This window comes from Monodon monoceros, unplaced genomic scaffold (assembly GCF_005190385.1).
Source record: "Monodon monoceros isolate NGI ecotype Baffin Bay Population unplaced genomic scaffold, NGI_Narwhal_1 Super_Scaffold_16, whole genome shotgun sequence".
Classification (NCBI taxonomy): domain Eukaryota; kingdom Metazoa; phylum Chordata; class Mammalia; order Artiodactyla; family Monodontidae; genus Monodon; species Monodon monoceros.
This window is the reverse complement of record NW_021703772.1, coordinates 43,019,154-43,037,301: the sequence shown is the minus strand read 5'-3', so window position 1 is coordinate 43,037,301 and position 18,148 is coordinate 43,019,154. Positions and strand designations below refer to the sequence as shown.

At 43.2% G+C, this 18,148-nt stretch overlaps 1 protein-coding gene across 2 annotated transcripts in view; it reads left to right on the top strand.

Annotated features, from left to right (window-relative positions):
• Positions 1 to 12,910: 12,910 nt before the first annotated feature.
• The window catches only part of MYO1B (myosin IB), a 187,731-nt gene continuing 182,493 nt past the window's right edge, over positions 12,911 to 18,148 (top strand). For both annotated transcript variants that reach the window (XM_029225226.1, XM_029225228.1), the window contains exon 1: positions 12,911 to 13,103. The gene's annotated coding sequence lies outside the window, so the exon portion shown is untranslated. The remainder of the gene's footprint in view (positions 13,104 to 18,148) is intronic.

Genomic DNA, 18,148 nt, shown 5'->3' with positions numbered 1-18,148 from the left:
TACTACAATAAATTTACAAATTTTAGTTGATTTTTGGACTGATGAGATGATCCAATTTACACATGGTAATGGAATCTTCCTTGTGTATAACTGAATCAACACTGTAAACATGTTTAGACTAATGCTTTAGTATGTCTGCCAATGTTGAAAGAGACACAGAATTCCCAGACAGAGGGTTAATCATAATTTTGATGTAGTAAAACAATAAAAATGAAAAGAGCAATTAAAAACAATTAAACAATGACAGCAGCAATGATAAACCACCACATAGCAACATCTCAGATCAACAGTTCCTCAGAGTGGAGTGCTGCTATGCATGACCTTATTCTTCTCTCCTTTGGGGATTTTATACACACGGCACACCTTACAAAACCAATAGCTCTCAAAACCCAGAGTCAAGGGTAAGTTTGGGGTGCACATGAGCGGTGCACTAGGTAAACGGAGTATCTGCACCTGTTGAGGACATCCTATTGTTTTCACTCTCCTAAATATGGAGAGGAGGATTTTCTGCTCTCACTTTACTAATATGGACTTTACACAAAATGTCATATGAGAGTTGGGAGTGACTTTCTCATTTCCATCTGAGTAGACAGGTCCCATCCACTTTGCACCACAGCCTCAGGACTCCAGTAATGTGTTTTGTTTTTTTTTTAACATCTTTATTGGGGTATAATTGCTTTACAATGGTGTGTTAGTTTCTGCTTTATAACAAAGTGAATCAGTTATACATATACATATGTTCCCATATCTCTTCCCTCTTGAGTCTCCCTCCCTCACACCCTCCCTATCCCACCCCTCCAGGTGGTCACAAAGCACCGAGCTGATCTCCCTGTGCTATGCGGCTGCTTCCCACCAGCTATCTACCTTACAGTAATGTGGTTTTGATCATCACTAGGTTCAATGATCTTGAATCTCACCTGACAGCAACACCTCTTTGTTTGTGAATCTTGGAAATATTTGCTATAGAGCAGTGGTTGGCAACACTTTATGAGTCAAAGGCCTTTTGGAAGAATACTGGGACTGGTCAGAATCCTCTCTGGTGCACCTCTCAGGTGCACACGCATGCACACGCATGCATATGCACACACACACGCATGCACACACACACTCTGACATACATCTTAGCAGGCTTGTTGATTCCAGATTAAGAATACCCCATCCCCTTGGCCAACCACGTGGTCCTTGGTCAAATATTATTCTTCTGTTAATATCCAGGATGCCCTGGGTTTTGCCTATGTATGTAAACATACATGTATTTTTTATTTGTAAGACTGTAGTTTTACAAATAACTTATTTTATTTCCATTTATGTCCTTTTAAAGGATGGATTTAAGTTCAAAATACAAAATCTGTCAGACATTATTTGGAGAGATTCTTCCTTCTTTTGGACTAATCCTTAGGCAGATATTTCCACGTCTTGCTTGTGTTAAAAGATTTCTCTATAGTGATATTAAATGCTTCTGTACACGAAACAATCGTTTTCTCCTGCTGTTTTGAGATAGCTCTTTTTCTTATTGGCACCACATGAGATAAAGTTCTGTAATTGGGACAGAGATTTATGTAGCGTTATTGTTGAATGTATATGTATGCTGCTTTCCTAAGGTGAAAGACCCATGACACAAGACTTCTGTTTGGGGATTGATCTGGGGCCTGGTGCAACATACATGCTATAATAAGTCACAGCAGATGCTCCCTGTTCAATCTCTGCTATCCCATGTGGGTTCTACGGTGGATAATTTTGCTCATTCTTTTGGCCTTTTCTATGGCTTGTCAGGGACTGGACTCATGTTCATAACTCTGAGACGTGCTCAGCTGTGAAATAAGCACTGAAAAGATGAAATGCAATTGATTCTGAGCCATTGTGATCTTTCAATCCCATGTAAGCAAGAAATAAGTATTTTAAGTGGCCCAATAAATCTTTTTGAGTTTAAAAGTTCATACATTTAAAATATTGATGGACTGACTTGGGCAGAAAGACGAGGAAAAACTATGTACTGGCTCTGAAGTAGAGATAGAAACCATTATTGTGTATTAGTGACAAGCTCAGTGGAGTCAGCCTAGTGTATCTGTTTCTACAGAAATGAGAATCTTTTAGCATTAAGGTATGAGTTTGTGTACAGAAGTATAGGAGATGTCAGTTCCAAGATTGATTAAAAATGAAAGATTGGCTTTCTTTTAAACATCTGTAGCTGTTTTTTGTGTTTGGGTTTATTAGAAGAGGATATTACACTAAAATTCTTGAGGCTTTCTATAATAGGAAAGGGGTAATCTTTCAAACTGAGTGACAAGAGTTATGCAGGACCCATGAAAGAAGATACTGGAAATGCTTGGTATTCATTCATTCATTCAACAAGCATTACTGAGTGCCTACTATATTCCAGGACCTCTGTTAAACATAGGAATAAGAAAATGAATAAGACATTATATTGTCTCAGTGTAGTAAGAGAGACTGATAAACAGGTAATTTAATCATGGTGTGATATATTCTATGACAGAGGTGCACAGTATTATCGGAGCACTGAAGAAGTGTTCTTTTCTTGTTTTGAGAGATCAGAAGACTTTCTCTGAGAAGGTGATGTTTCCCAGAATGAGAAGTTATTGGCTAGGGGAAAAAGGAGAGAGAGGCACCCCAGGCAGCAGAGACACCGTATGCAAAGGTGAAAGTAAGAATCCTGAGAGATCAGGCACTGGAATGACTTTGTGCAGAAGGCCTGGGTGGGGGGTGTGATGGGAGATGGGCTGGAGAGGGAGGACAAGTCACATGTATGCCCTGCTAACAGTGGAGTAATATGAAGTCAAAGGCTTTAGGATAAGAAGGCAGGGGCAGTGAGTATGGAGAAAAGAGCATGGATCTTTCTTTCTTTCTTTCTTTCTTTTTTTTGTGGTACGCGGGCCTCTCACCACTGTGGCCTCTCCCATTGCGGAGCACAGGCTCCAGACGTGCAGGCTCAGCGGCCAAGAGCATGAATCTTTGAGTCAGCTGGCGTGTATAATAACAAGAGCTCCAGGACTGATAGGATTCAGAAGATGACAGAGAAAGAGGAGTCTAGAATGTTATTTGCTTCCGACTTGGGTGACTATATTGGTAATGATGGCATTCACCATAATCAAGAATAATGGACAAGGAATGTGGCTGGGATTGGGCAGAGATGATGGTTTCTTTTTTCATGTTGTGTCTGAGGTACTTGTGAGTTTCTGTTCTGAATATACTGAGTTTGAGGTAGACGTTCAGTAGACACTTGAATATAGGGAACTTGATCTTAAGAGACACAAATTTGGGAGTCATCAGTAGTTGACGCCTTGGGTGAGGGTGAAATTGGAGAGAAGAGAGGGTTGAAAACAGAACCTAAGGTAACATCAACATTTAACGGGGAAAGGCAGAGACAAAGGAATGCTATGTAATATTGAGAAAAGGCTGCAAGAGCATTAAGGGGAAAATAAGAGAGGGTGGCAAACAGAAGCCAAAAAAGAAGAGTGGTTCAAGAAGGCAGCAAGGTGTTATGGGTAAGGGGTCAAATGATATGAGGACTTAGAACTGCCTTTAAGATGTGACGACTGAATGTTCATTGAGGATACTGGCAAGATCAGTTCTAATACAGTCACAGGAGCAAAGGGTTGGGTATAAAAGGAAGTGAGAAATCAGACACAAACCTACTGAGCTTTCTAAAACTTGATTGATGGGAGACAGAGCTTTTAAGACCCAGGTTCCTTTCTCAATAAACATAAGAATGCAACTTTATTACCTCAAAATTTTCATCAGATAGAACTCCCTTCTCCCCGAGGATCATGGCTCAATCTTTTGAATATTTCTACCCACCAAGCACCTTTTATTCTAACTTTACTTACAGTAATTTATATTATAAAAGAAATATTTTTTCCAAAAATGAATTTATAGTATAGGATAAAACATCATCCACTTCTCAAGACTTAGATATGCCCTACCACCCATTGAGGTTACCAATGTAGAATTCACCAGGACACCTCACCACAGTGATAGGGACGGGGGTTGCAGTCATTAAGTTGCAGGGTTAATTTCAAAAGTGAGGAGTCATGGATGAATTACTATTGAATAGAAACCAGGTAGAACTATGGTATTGTATGCAATAGCACCTAGCCCAGGAAATAGCTAGTTGGGAATTTAAAGATTTCATATTTAAGTTCTCACATATATGCAGTGTTCCAGCCATTTTTGAGGGTTCTAACAGAGCCCACTGGCCCAGGGATCTTGGATGCATTGCCCTTGGCAGATGTCTTCACAGCCGTAATTTTCCTTTGAGGCAGGCATTATTGTCAACCACCAGGTTGTCAATGGAGAGATTTCCCCCAGCACTCCCTCTAACCGCTCATTGCCTCCCACCCTCTGCCCACTACCTGTGGGCACAAGACTTCATGAAATGGAAAGAAGGTCCTCTCCAATTAAAGAGCACTCAATAAAGAAATCCAAGGACACTGCATTCTAAGAAAATGCTCTCCTTAGCACAAACCCTCACTCAGCGGAGCTAGTTATCAGATCTGCTAGTTTCTGATATATTTGATGGAAAGGATCACCAAGTACTGAACTGTTCTGATGGAAAGGTATTAGAAAAAGTGTGCAAGCAATATTATTATTTTTTTCAGTAGGGCCAATTCATGAAAACATCCTCTCAAAATTTACAGACCACATATTTTGTCCAAGATGAAAATAGCTTTATTATTTTTCCTGATTATAAAAATAATGCATGTTTATTATTACAAAAACTGGAACATTGTTTGTATGAAAAAGAAGTAAATATAGCATGAAATCCCAAAGCCCACAGGAGGCCAACAGTTTAAAAAACAACTCAAGTAGTTTCTTTAGTATTTGACTTTCTTGACTAGAAAAATGTCAATGGGTGTTTTCTAGCCACTAAATTTTTGAATATTTAAAATTTGATAATTAAATATTTGAAATGAAGAAACAAAAGGCAGCTTTCTAATCTTTCACTCAGAATTGAAATCCTGGACCGCTTTGTAGTCCTTCGACCCCAGGTTGCGAACAACTGATCTAAAATGCTCAGGGCAGCATCTGAAGGACCAGGTGGAATGGTGAGGCCTGGGAGACAGGCATCAGGACTCGCATTGCCTGAGGGTCTGGGAGGATGTTATAAGGGAAAAGGGAGTTTTAGCCACCAGAAGAAGGAGCCAAAGACCTGAAGCTAGACTTACATACTGTAAGGTCAGAGATCATGAAGTTCACTGTCCCATCCTAGCAACAGGGCCAGTATGGGACTGAATAGACACTCAAGTAATACCTCTCTTTTTTGTTTGTTTTATAAATTTATTTATTTAATTTATTTATTTTTGGCTGCTTTGTGTTTTCATTGCTGCGCAGAGGCTCTCTCCAGTTGCGGCGAGCGGGGGCCACTCCTCGTTATGGTGCCTGTGCTTCTCACTGCGGTGGCATCTCTTGCTGCAAAGCATGGGCTCTAGGCATGCAGGCTTCAGTAGTTGTGGCTCGCGGGCTCTACAGTGCAGGCTCAGTAGTCGTGGCACACAGGCTTAGTTGCTCCGCGGCATGTGGGATCTTCCCGGACCAGGGATCGAATCCGTGTCCCCTGCACTGGCAGGCGGACTCCCAACCACTGCACCACCAGGGAAGTCCCTCAAGTAATACCTCTTGATGTAGGACAGGTTTCAGCTACTTCACTATTTGGCCCTGGGGTAGTGGTGCAGGACCACAGGCACTGGAATGGAAGGAGTCTCTAAGGTTGAGGCTCTTTTATGGCTGCTAATCTGGAGCAATTATAGTGCCAATCAAAATCACCCAGTGGGACCAAAAGCACAGAAAAGCCCATGTGTCTGGAAATAACGAAATCCTTTTCCCCATGCCCAGGCTACATCTGGATGGGGCTAGTTGCTTTAGGCTGATAAAGATTCATAAAGAAAAATAAAAAGCTTTAGCATGCTTTCCAGTTTAAGGACTCTGTGGACTTGTAGAAGCATGCAGAACTCTGCAGGATACCTCAGGGGGGGATAAGTTCTGAGGAGACTTCAGGAATTTTTGAAGAAATTTGCAGACCTAGTGCTCTAGAAAAGAAAACGTTTGAGGTCTCTGGATCAAGATTACCTCAGGTCCAGACGCAAGATTTGGGGAGAACCTGTAAAACACCTACTGGCCTAGAGGGGATTGGGGCGGGTGAGGCCTGGTAAGAGCGGCCCAGAGTCTAGGACATAAGTGTCTGCTCCCTTTTCTTAGTAATGTGAATGGATTTCAGCATGTCTAGTGGGAAAGGAGGTTATGTGTCTTTTCAGTAGAAGTCTTGATTGCTTTGGCAGCTGGGTTGCTTTTCAATGCCCAGGCTCACATGGTCTGCTGCTTCCTCTGCAGGACGTGGGCAGTGCTTTGGTGCTACTCTCTTTAAAGTTTTCCAGCTTTATTCAGAGTTGAAGTAGATCACCAGTGTGAACCCATCAGCGAGGACCTGCTTTTGTTTAACATTGCTGTGGAAAGCCTTAAAATTGGTCTAAGACCCATCTGGAAATATTGACTGAGATTATGGGCCAGTTCAATTTACCTAAAATAATTTATAAAATTCAGGAATTCCCTGGCAGTCCAGTGGTTAGGACTCTGTGCTTTCACTGCCGAGGACGCGGGTTCAATCCCCGGCTGGCGAACTAAGATCCCGCAAGCTGCGTGGCCAAAAAAAAAAAAAAAAAAAAAAAAATTCATTCATCAGTTCAACAATATTTGAGTATCTCGTATGTTCCTAGGCTCTGGGGACACAACAATGAGCCAAAGAGACAAAAATCCTGCCCTCACAGAGCTTCTCATCTTGTACAAAAGATGTCAAGATTGAGAACACTGCTAAAACTAATGAGAAATCTATTACTAAGCCTTGGTTTTTAGTTCCAGTTAAATTTTGGTTTATTTAGTCAACAGTCCCTATACCTGTATTATATGTTGTCTTGGTTGTTAATAAATTAAAATATTTTTTGGTTACACAATTATCTTTATCGGTATTTACATATGCTAACACCTGTGATGAAAGTATACACCAGAGACAAATAAATGGGCATTTAGTTTTAGAGACTGAAGCAGAAACAGAATATTACTTCATATGTTTGCTAAATTGCACTTCATTTGGTATAGACAGCTAATTCTTTTTCCTTTGCCATAATATTTGCTTTTCCTTATAGTTCTCCTCAAGTCTCCTCAGCAACGAGGTGACAAGCTCCCCAGTCATCATTAGAAAGATGAAAATGCTTTTTAAAAAAGATTGGGAAAAAATTCTAGTCATTTTTCAGATTGATTTATTGTTTAACAGCAAGGTTTTGCCATAATGGTACTAACTTGTTACAGTTTGCAAGGAAATAAAAAAGACAATTATTCTACTAGTTGAAGAGACAAAATGCTAAATTATAAAACATTGGGGGAAAAACTCAGGCAATTTAAATTTCCTGGCAATGGATCTATAATTTATTTGAGGGATCACAGTATTCTAAGCTATAGACAAATGTATTTTGTGGAGAAAAAAAAATTACACTTCGAGTTTCACTACCCAATTTTAGGGGTCAATTACACTGTTATATGTTGTAAAGAATAGTTGTTGTTTTTTTTATAATGCCACAGTGACTAACCTTGTACACATATTTCAAGTTTGTGCAGATGTACTTATTTTTTTACATCTTTACTGGAGTATAATTGCTTTACAAATGTTGTGTTAGTTTCTGCTGTATAACAAAGTGAATCAGCTATATGTGTACATGTATCCCCATATCCCCTCCCTCTTGCGTCTCCCTCCCACCCTCCCTATCCCACCTCTCTAGGTGGTCACAAAGCACAGAGCTGGTCTCCTTGTGCTATGCAGCTGCTTCCCACTAGCTAGCTATTTTACATTTGGTAGTGTATATATGTCCATGCCACTCTCTCACTACATCCCAGCTTACCCTTCCCCCTCCCCATGTCCTCAAGTCCATTCTCTACGTCTGTGTCTTTATTCCTGCCCTGCGACTAGGTTCATCAGTACCGTTGTTTTAGGGAATAGTTGCTCTCGATCATCACACATAGTACCTATAAGGAATCCTACTCCTGAGTTTTGAGTTCTTCTCTTTTCATCTTCGAAAAGCTTTAGCAAATTTTCCTGCCTAGGGGAAATTTCATCAATCTTTTTATCCTCTAATATTTTTGTTGTCATTTATCTACAGTTTTAAATTTTTTTTAATTAATTTTCTTTTCATTGAGGTATAATCAACATAAGAATATTAATTTCAGGTATACAGTGTAATGATTTGATATTTGTATATATTGCAAAATAATCACCACAATAAGACCAGTTAACATCCATCATCATAACATAGTTACAAAATTTTTAACTTTTTTCTTATGAGAACTTTCAAGATCTACTCTCCTAGCTACTTTCTATCTACAGCTTTTTTAATACTTAGAGTAAGAGTTGTGTTTTTCCTGCTGAGTCTCAGAGGCTGAAAATGCTATAGAAATATTTTTTATAATACCTAATCTGAATTTCAAATAATACTTTAATCATTATGCATTTATTTTCAAAGCATTCTTTAAATACATAAAAAAGATTTTTTTTTTTGCATGGAACTAAGAAATACTAATGCAGTGCTTACTGCATTTAGAGCACTATTCTAAACTAAGAGATATATAAATTAAAGAGATGAGACACTACTTGTTTTCAGAGACAAAAGGAAAAAGAGCTCACAGATTAAATGCTCACAGATGTGAGAGGAAGTATTTATATAGCATTGAGGTAAGAGATCAAGCCCTGAAGCTAGACTGCCCAGATTCACATCCTGGCTCTAACATTATTACTGTGTAACCTCAGGCCAGTAATTAACTTTTCTCTGCCTCAGTTTCATCATCTGTAAAATGGGATAATAATAATAACCTACCTTATTGGGCTGTTATGAGGGTTAAATGAATTAACACACATGCAGAGCATTTAGATTATTTTCTAGAACACAGTAAGCTCTCTAAGATACTTCTTACTGTCATGGGCCTGGTGTTTTGAAATTGAATTACTCCTTTAATCTAGAGATTTACCATCTAGTTGGAAAGGCCAAACATTTATAAGAGAACAACTTGAAAGGTTTCACAACCTGGAACCAATTAATAAGTATGGAGAAGATGTGGCATCAAGATGTTCCACAGCAAAGGAAGCAAGATCCAATTCAAGAAGATGGTCAGGAACAGGTAAGAACTGAGTGTGGTCTCAAAGGATAAGCAGAGTGGGTGAAAACTAAGTGTTTGGACAGGTAGGCAAGGAGAGAAAATATGGCAAATATAAAGACTCTTAGATTTTTTTTAGAACCAGAGGTTCTTAACACATTCAACATGATGTAAAATAACTAAGGACAGAGAGCATGAGCTTTCTGGCTAAAATTCTAAAGCTAGTTGCAGACAGAACCAGTGAGAAAATCTAAAACTATGACTTCCAGCCCACCATTTCATTTGCTACACCAATATGAGGCAGAATCAGGTTACGTGGTCCTTTTGTTGGTCAATTTTCCAATGTTGAATTCTTGAAAAAAAAATTTTTTTTAAGGGGCTCAAGTAAAAACAACTAAGGAAAAACATCAACAACTCTATATTTTTAGTAGTAATTCTCTTCCTGGGACACACACAGATGTGCTTTTATTTCTAAGTTTTTCCACAAAGACGGCAGGATTTCCCTTGTTTTGAATTAAATCATTGCATGTTTTCATTGAGGTAAAGCACACTTCTTACATTCTTTTACTCCTATAACTTGATAATTTATGTTTATGACCCTAAAATCTTAATAATAGTCTTTCTGCTTCTTCATAGCTTCTGCTTCTTCCAAATAGACTGAGGGGAAAGTAAAAAATGCTTTTGTACTTGGTGGATTTATTATCTATTCTTGACAGTTATTAGAACAACTGCAATCTGCTTCTTTTAAATTCAAAAGTTGTTGATTGATTGACTCTTGAAAAGAATGGCCAGGAAGGTAAAAGTATTTAAAAACCTCATGGTATGTCTTCAGAAGTTTGGATTTTGAGATTTATGAAAACTAGGTTAATGGTATTTTTAAAAGAGAAGCATAGCTTTGCTCTAGAAACATTTTTGGCTTTCTAATAGCTTCTTGGGTTCATTTTCTCAATGTTATTAGAATGAGTTCAACAGCTTCTACTATTTTCTTTCCCGAACCTGCTAAAAAACAGGGAGAAAGCCTCAAGTGTCCCCACTCTGCTAGATCCTTCTAGAGGCAAAATTGTTCCTACATAACTATGTTCCCAATTTCTTTCTTGGGGCAGGAGCTCCAAAACCTTCCTAAGAGAAGTTCTCTTAATTGTCCTACGCAGCAAATACTTGTCTTAAACCTACTTTTTACTAAAACTTGGCCTTTTTCCAAGATCAAAAGATTACAGAATTTCCCCCACTCTTTCAAATCATCTGTTTACATTTTGTACTTGTGAAGCTGCCGTTTGAATTTCTGTGATTTTTGAAAAGCTGGACTGGACAGCAGAGGTCAGAGGCTCCCTTACTGCCAAACTGCTATAAGCAGTCACTTTGGAATCTAAAGTCAGATGGGCAAAATGGAGAAGGGAGGCTACAAGTGTCATCAGGTAGCAGGTCCATATGTTGTCTGTTGCGAAGACAGGGACCTTCAGGGTGTTCATTAGGCTAGGTTATCAAGGTCTGAGGCAGTGTACTGGATTGTGGCGGAGACTGTGGAGTCAGAAGGCTTGGGTTCAAATCCCAGCTCTGCCACTGTTCCAGGTGCCTAATGCTATACAACGACCACCCTGAAGCCCATCTCGTATTATTGCTACCTTCTGTTTCTGGGCACTGACTAGGCTCAGTTAGATCTCTCAGTCAGTGACTGGGGCTGGAGTCATCTCAAAGGCTTACTAACTCACATGCCTGGCAGTTCAGCCGGCTGTAGGCTGGGTCCTCAGCTGGCATCAGCAGCAGAAACACCACCTATACATGACCTACCACATGGCTAGAGCTTCCTCGTAGCATGGCTGCTGAGTTCCAAGGGTGACTGGCCCAGGAGAAGGTCAGGTGAAAGCTGTAGTTCCTTTTACAACCTAGAATCAGAAGTTACCTACATCATTTCTGCTGCATTCTATTCGTTAGGATCACATCTCTAAGTCTAGCCTATATGCAAGAGGAAGACAATTAGACTCCATTCCTTAATGGGAGGAGTGTAAAAGAATTTGTGGGACTTCCTTGGTGGCGCAGTGGTTGAGAGTCCGCCTGCCGATGCAGGGGACACGGGTTTGTGCCCGGTCCGGGAAGATCCCACATGCCGCGGAGCGGCTGGGCGCGTGAGCCATGGCCGCTGAGCCTGCGCGTCCGGAGCCTGTGCTCCGGAATGGGAGAGGCCACAACAGTGAGAGGTCGGTGTACCGCCAAAAAAAAAAAAAAAAAAGAATTTGTGGACATGTCTTCACACTAGTATAGCCACTTATTAGCTGGAAGAACTCTCTGTTCTTGGCTTTTCTGGTTTGTAAAACAAGGACACAGAGAGTAACTTTCCTCCCAGGTTTTTGTGAAGATTAAACAGGAAAAGAATGGTACCTGGTACTCAATATGTTTAAGCTTAGCACGTCACTATGTCTTATGTGGATCAGAAGTGATGCTAATGGTGCCATCAATGATGGTGTAGGTCCAAAGCAGATACAGTCTGGGGAATTGTTACCTTTTCAAACTCTACTGGTAGCAGTTGACAAATACCAGTGCCTGTGGTTCTTATGCCTGTAGGAAAATAATTACTATATATGGTCTGAATTCTTGGTTCACCTCATTTTAGCGACAGTTTCCAGATATAGGTCAGTCCATTTAAACCTGGCTCCATTTATGGCAATTTATTTCATTATTGGACGAAGTAGTTAGAACCATGAGTAATAATTACTGTGCCTACATTTCTTTTAACACCTTAGCCAAGTAATCCTCACCTCACCCAGTGAGTAAGGTTGGATGAGCACTCTTCCCTCCTCCGGGATGAGGAAACCAGGACAAGGGTCAAGTGGCTTGCTCTAAATTCTACTGTACAAAGAGGCAAGAAGCCAGCTGGAGTGAGAAGCTGGAGGGCCTGATTCTCTGGCTTCCTCCAGCACGCATAAATAATATGCAGATTAACACCCTATCGTTGATCATCACCCAGTGCCAGTTAATACGCAATATTCATTTATATATTTTCATATAAATATACACATATAGTTGAAATTTCTTTTTAAATTATCTTTTAATTTCTGTAACAGAGAATTGGCCAGTGTCTACTTAGCATCATGTGAAATTAAGTGAGTTAATAGATATTAAAAAATCTTGTAAATAAAAGCACACTTTGCCACTCAGTACACTCTTTTCCCTTTCGGTCAAATTAATATTTTCCGATATTCCTGGGTATCCAAACTTTTTTTTGTCTAAGGGAGAAGGAACAATTGAGAACACTCCCACTCTCTGCTGACATCTGCCCACAGGTTGGGTTCCAGTTGTCATTCCCCGCGGCCCCCTTCCTCACCCCCTCCGCCCCGGCCCGCTCCCCCTGGCTTGCCTCTTCAGTTATTGTATTTGTCGTTTGATGTTAATAAATCCGGGAGTGAGAAAGGTAGAAGGGCTGTGCCTTCCGTGGGGCTGGGAGGGACGCTTCTCCTTCCTCCTCTTTTCCACTCCTCCTTGCCCCATCCAGGCTGGCCCCGGGGGCGGAGGCTGCACCCGCGCTCACCGGGGGGCGCTGTGCCGCCGGCACCGGGCGGCTGGAGGTGAGTCGGCTGGGAGGCGGCGGCTCCCGGTCCTGCCGGCGCTCAGAGGGGCGAATCCCAAGCTGCGAGGTCGCCGCCCCCGCCCCTCGGCCGGCCCCTCCGCCCTCGGGGTAGAGGGGAGTGGCCGGGCGCCTCCAGCCGCAGCGCAGCACTTTGCAGCGGCAGCGCACTCTGCAGTCCGGCGCGCACTGGAGACCCGGGCGCCGCGCGTCGCGGTGGTGTGGGAGCGCGGGCGCGAGGGGCAGGCAGCCGCTGGGCAGCGTCCGCCGGCAGCGTCCGCCAGCAGCGTCTGCCGAGCAACTGCGCGGGAGCCCCGCAGCCTCGCGGAGGGCCAGCGTCCCGGAGCGCGCCGGAGAGGGAGGACGACAAGGAGGCGGAGTGGCGTCCGGCGAGGTAGTGCGAGCGCTTTCCCTCTCTCTCCTGCCCTGCCCGCTCGGTCCTTTGTGCCCGGCGTCCCCGTGGCCCCGCCGCAGCTCGCGGGACACGGGTCGGCGGGGTCTGCGGTCTCTCCTCGGGGCCAGGCGGCGCTGCGGCGAGAACCGCGCACGCTGGAGGTCGGGCAGGGTGGTCGCGACTCCTTAGTTGCTTCGGGGGTGGGTGGGAGAGTAGAGGGCGCTAAACTAAGTTATTCTTACTTTGCCCCATTCCCTTCGTACCTGTGGGCAAAGTGGAATTCAGGTCTTCCTGGTGTTCACCCACACCCCTCCATCTCTCTGGCCCACAGCTGTTTCCTGGCCCCCTGGTTCTATGGAAGGACACGGGGTGGCCTCCTCCGGGAAGGAAAGCGGAGGGAGAACAATGGGGCGTCCTGGGGAGTGGGGTTCAGGTGCGGCGTGCCCCGGCGACGGGGGAGAAGGGGCCCAGGACCCGACGGGGCATCCTGCGAGTGCAGCTGAGCTATGCTCCTTTGTTCCGCCGCAGCGGAGGGGGCTGCCTTGGGTCTCGTTTCCTGCCCGGGATGGGATTGATTCACGGTCCTAGAGAGGGAAGGGGAGGGGGCGGGGCTGGAATGGAAACCAGATTAGGAATGGGAGTCCTGGAGGGTTCTTGCTGGGCCGGGGCAGAGGGTTGGGGAGTGGGTGATGTGAGTGCACTGGAGAGTTGATTACAAACACACAGCATTTTGTCCAAGGGCTTGCTGTGTGGGTTTCTGGAGCTTATTTGTAATGCTTTGTTCAGGCTGCGGCCGAGCGTTTATTGCTTCAACAAGTTGTGTACTTCCCTGACTTCTAGGCGCTCTCAGTGTTAGTTTGCTGAAATCAAATCTTCTTAATTACAATGGAAGAAGACTTTTTTTTGGGCTATGAATCAGGGTATTTGTGTGTATGTATCTGCCTGTGGATCCGTGTTTGTAGCTAGTAGATATTGGCTTGAATGGGTAGGAAGCAGATTTTATAGCATTGATTTTGACATAGAATAATTTTCTCCGTTGTAATATAGTAAAACAATTTTCCAGGAATGTTTGGGGGGGAAACCACTAGAAAATTAGACATTGCTAAATAAATGAATCAGGTTAGGTAACACTGAATTGAAAAACCCTTTACAGTCTTTCCCAGAAAACACGTCATACACACCACCCTTTGGGTTTTCAGTTGAGGAGTCGTGACTTCTGTGATTTCACTCCCCTAATGTGGGTCATCTGGACTAGGAAAGGGAACAGTTGCCACTATGGTGAATGGGAATTATTTTTAGGGGGAGGTAGAATTGAATGTAATGTGTTGGGCATATGTTAAGTGACCCTTTCCTAGATTGGAATCAAGAAGCCCAGGAGGATTGGTTGACCTCGGGAGGGAGCCAGGGTGGATTGAATGATGAGTGTTTTTTGAATGGAGTATTCCAAGCAAAACCGTTTTGGGAGGAGGCTGACATTTCCAGGCATTCATGGTTTGTGCCTATGGGACACTGGTGGAAGGATCCCAAAGCTGGGCTGAAGGTTAGAATTACTGTGGTGATAGTTGAGGAGACATTTAGCTATAGTAGTCTGGCTGAGGCAGGGCTGGGAAATGACCTAGAGCTGCTTCTTCGACAAGTCTGAGGGCCAACCGGTGAACCACCGCATTGGCTATTCATTTTAAGACAACCAAGTTTGAAAGTCTCTTAATCTTAGAAGGGGAATGAAGAGCTTACTCCTGGGGAAAAAAAATGCTTCCTCCCCACTAAGTGGTAATGGAAAAGAGCTGTACCAGCTACCGTGAGGGTTTGTCTTTTTCTTGGAGGATGTGGTCAGATTTTCAGGCCAGGCTGGAAAACAGTGGGATTTGTCCTCCAGAGCCATTATGATGTGCAGTTGAGGTGGGCTGTTGTCCAACCGTCAAGCTGTTTGTCATTATAACTAACACACTGCCTGGCAAAACATTGTGTCATGGGCAGCGAACAGAGGGAGACTTCCTTCGTTATCGTTGTCTTGCCATTTTGGACTTTTCGTTTATGTTGTGAATTGTTTTGTAAAATATAGCACAATTGGATTCCTCCCAAGTACTCATTGGAATATACATTAACAAAATGCAAAGCATAAGATTACTGCTACCAAAGACACGGATGGGGAAGCCTCTTAAATAGTTGGTCTCTGGCTGCAGGCCGTCCGATGGATTCCCCATGTGTGATGAGGCTGGCTGCAAGCTGCACCCTCTTCACGGGATGGGATGAATCATCACTTTGTCAAGCCTGGAGTTAAAGACTGACTCTCCCTGGTTGCTTCGCGGTTATGCAAAGCAACGAGGAGCTTCCGACAACAGTGGGGAAGGAGTGGGGTGTAGGAGTGGGCCAAGAGGGGAATCCTCAGAATGTAGGATGTTAAAGGTTTTTAACATTTGTCCTCCTTTTGGGTGAGATTCTTCTCTCGTCCCCCTCCCTTCTGCTATTTTCAATAGCTGGACCTTTGGATTTTAATTAAACAGCCTAACAGTAGTTAAAACTGTCATTTAGTATTTACTGTGTGAAAAGGATTTTACACACATTATTTTATTAACCCTCACAACAACTTGGTAAAGTGGGTATTATCTCCATTTTACAGTTGAAACTGAGGCCCAGGGAGTTTGGTAACTTGCCTAGTTGTGTAGGTAACTAGTAAGGGGTAGAGGTGAGATTTGAATTCCAATCTCTGATTCCAAGGTCCACACTGTATGGTATGATATCTTTTAATACTAGGAATGACAGCAGTTTGATTATGTGATCAGCCCTTTGCAGATTGCAAATCACTTTTGCATATATTATCATAATTGATTTTTTCAAAAACCACTGTGAGATAGGTTTGGAAGCCTAGATTAGTGACATCGCAACTTTTCAAACTGTATTCTTGTTCAAAAGCTTTGCTGTTTGATGGCCTATGTGAATAAACTTGAAGTGAATGAAACTTTAAAAAGTTAGGCTGCCAATGTTTAAAAATAAGTTTTTTTGGGGGGTGAGGGGACATTTAAAAGTGGTGGAATGGAGTAGACTTAGAGTCATTTGATATTTATTGAAATCTATTTTAGCCCTTTTTATCTCCCAGCCTTTATTAGAACACTGCCCTTTGCTTCTTTACTGAGACCCAATGCCAGAGTGTCTTTTTAGAAGAGGAATAAGGAGGGAAGGAATGTGATTATAAAGAGGAAGTGGGACATCAGAATTGGAGTCATACACAGCAGCAGGCCGTAGATTTTCCCAGCACATGCTTTTTGTCCTGGCAGTCGCCTTTTACAGAAGACATTCTTCCTTAGGGAAGTGTCAAGGGTCTTTCTTTACAATATCCTCTGAGATCATCACATTTCTGAGCTCTGTGGGAACACACATTCCACAGGATTTCTGTGCTCATCTTTTCCCCACAGGGGAAGTGAACAAGCTTAGGCATCCACGTGAAAGTGGAATGGAAGTGGTATCCGTCCTTGGGGTGGAATGGAGTATGGTGCCAGGCAGGAGCCTCCTGACCTTGACCCAGGGGTGACCGCCGAGTGCAGGAGCAGAGTGGATTCGAACACTTGGCGTCATCATCGATTATTTATGGATTTCTCAGAATGCTCCCGGGCAAATGGAAAAGTCAATATTAGTTTTTTTTGTTCCTAAGATAAGACTATGAAGACTGAAAGTTCTACTGTTACTTTTTAATTATTTCAAGCCAAGACATCATTTGGGGTCTTCAGAGACTGTAGTATAGGTGCAGTAACTTCTGTCTCCTGAGGCCATTAGATTCTCATCCATTGGATATTTAGAGGGGATGCACACACGTGGTCTGCTGAGTTCTAACGGAGCACTTTCCAACTTACCAGCTGAGAAGGATGAAGGATGCTCTTATAACCTGTCGTAGGTTTCTTTTCAGTTGCCAGTGTCTTCATCAATTTGTATTGTATTAAGCACACAGTTGATGCAAGGCTATGCATTAAAAAGCAGCAAAGGAAATCCATTGTGTATCAAAGGATGTAGCAGAGCAGTGCAATGTACCCAGAGAGTGGATGCTGGTGAGATGACTGTGACAGCCGTGGTGACCAAGGCCACGCCAACACATGCTACTGAGACAAAAGCATGAGAGTGGGAGGAACCCAAACAATGCCTGTTCCTTCTTTGTCCTTGGTTTTATTTCCCCCAACCTCTGATGGTGCTAAAGGGGTCGGGTCTCTGAACACCTGCCTCTGAAGGCTGGATTGGTTGGGATGTTAGGAAGCCTCTTTCTGGTGAATTCGTTGCCCAAGGAGAGAGGAGAGGATCCTTTTTTGGACCCTGAGGGTGTATAAAGTACCACTCCATGGGAGAAGGTGTTGAATTACATGGTCGGCCCTGGTGTACAGCAAATCCTTGGTGTCCTCCTGCTTTCTTCCCTCCCCACCTGCCAGCGTCCCAACCTTCCTCATCCTGGTTCAGCATGGCTGTTGATTCAACCCCACTAAGGCTGTTCATAGACTTAAGGCATATTTGCATAGTGGACAAGAAATGCCAAGTCCCCAAAGAATTATATTTTGTTGCGTGACATTCATGCTGCTGTCATTAAGTAGTGGGTACTGCGCTGTGTCATGCTGCGTCCTGGGTTCTCTCCACAGCCTGTTTCATTTAAGCCTCATTGCTCTCCTTCAGTAGGAGATGTCTGTAGTTGGGAGAGTTGGGGAACGTGCCCAGGGCTAGTAGAGATCAAGCCCAAGACTGTGTGCTTTACAGAACAGCGTGCTGCCTCGTGGGACAGTGTTCTTGGAAGCTCTGGGCCACTTTAAGGAGTGAGTTTTACAGAGTTAGAGAGTGAGCCCACCCTGACAGTCTCTCTCTTCCTTTGTCCCCTGGAGTCAGGGTTCCTGCGTGTGTCCTTGGTTGGACCAGGGCTGAGGATCTGGTTCAAATGCTTCTGAGTTGCTCTTTTTTTTTTCTGGGTCTTGTGCTTGGCACCCCTGCATTATTCTCCTCCCCCAAGTGAGGGGGACATGGTGAAACAAGATTCAACCTGCAGGTGGGAGACCAAGGAGCCAGCCCTGCCTGGT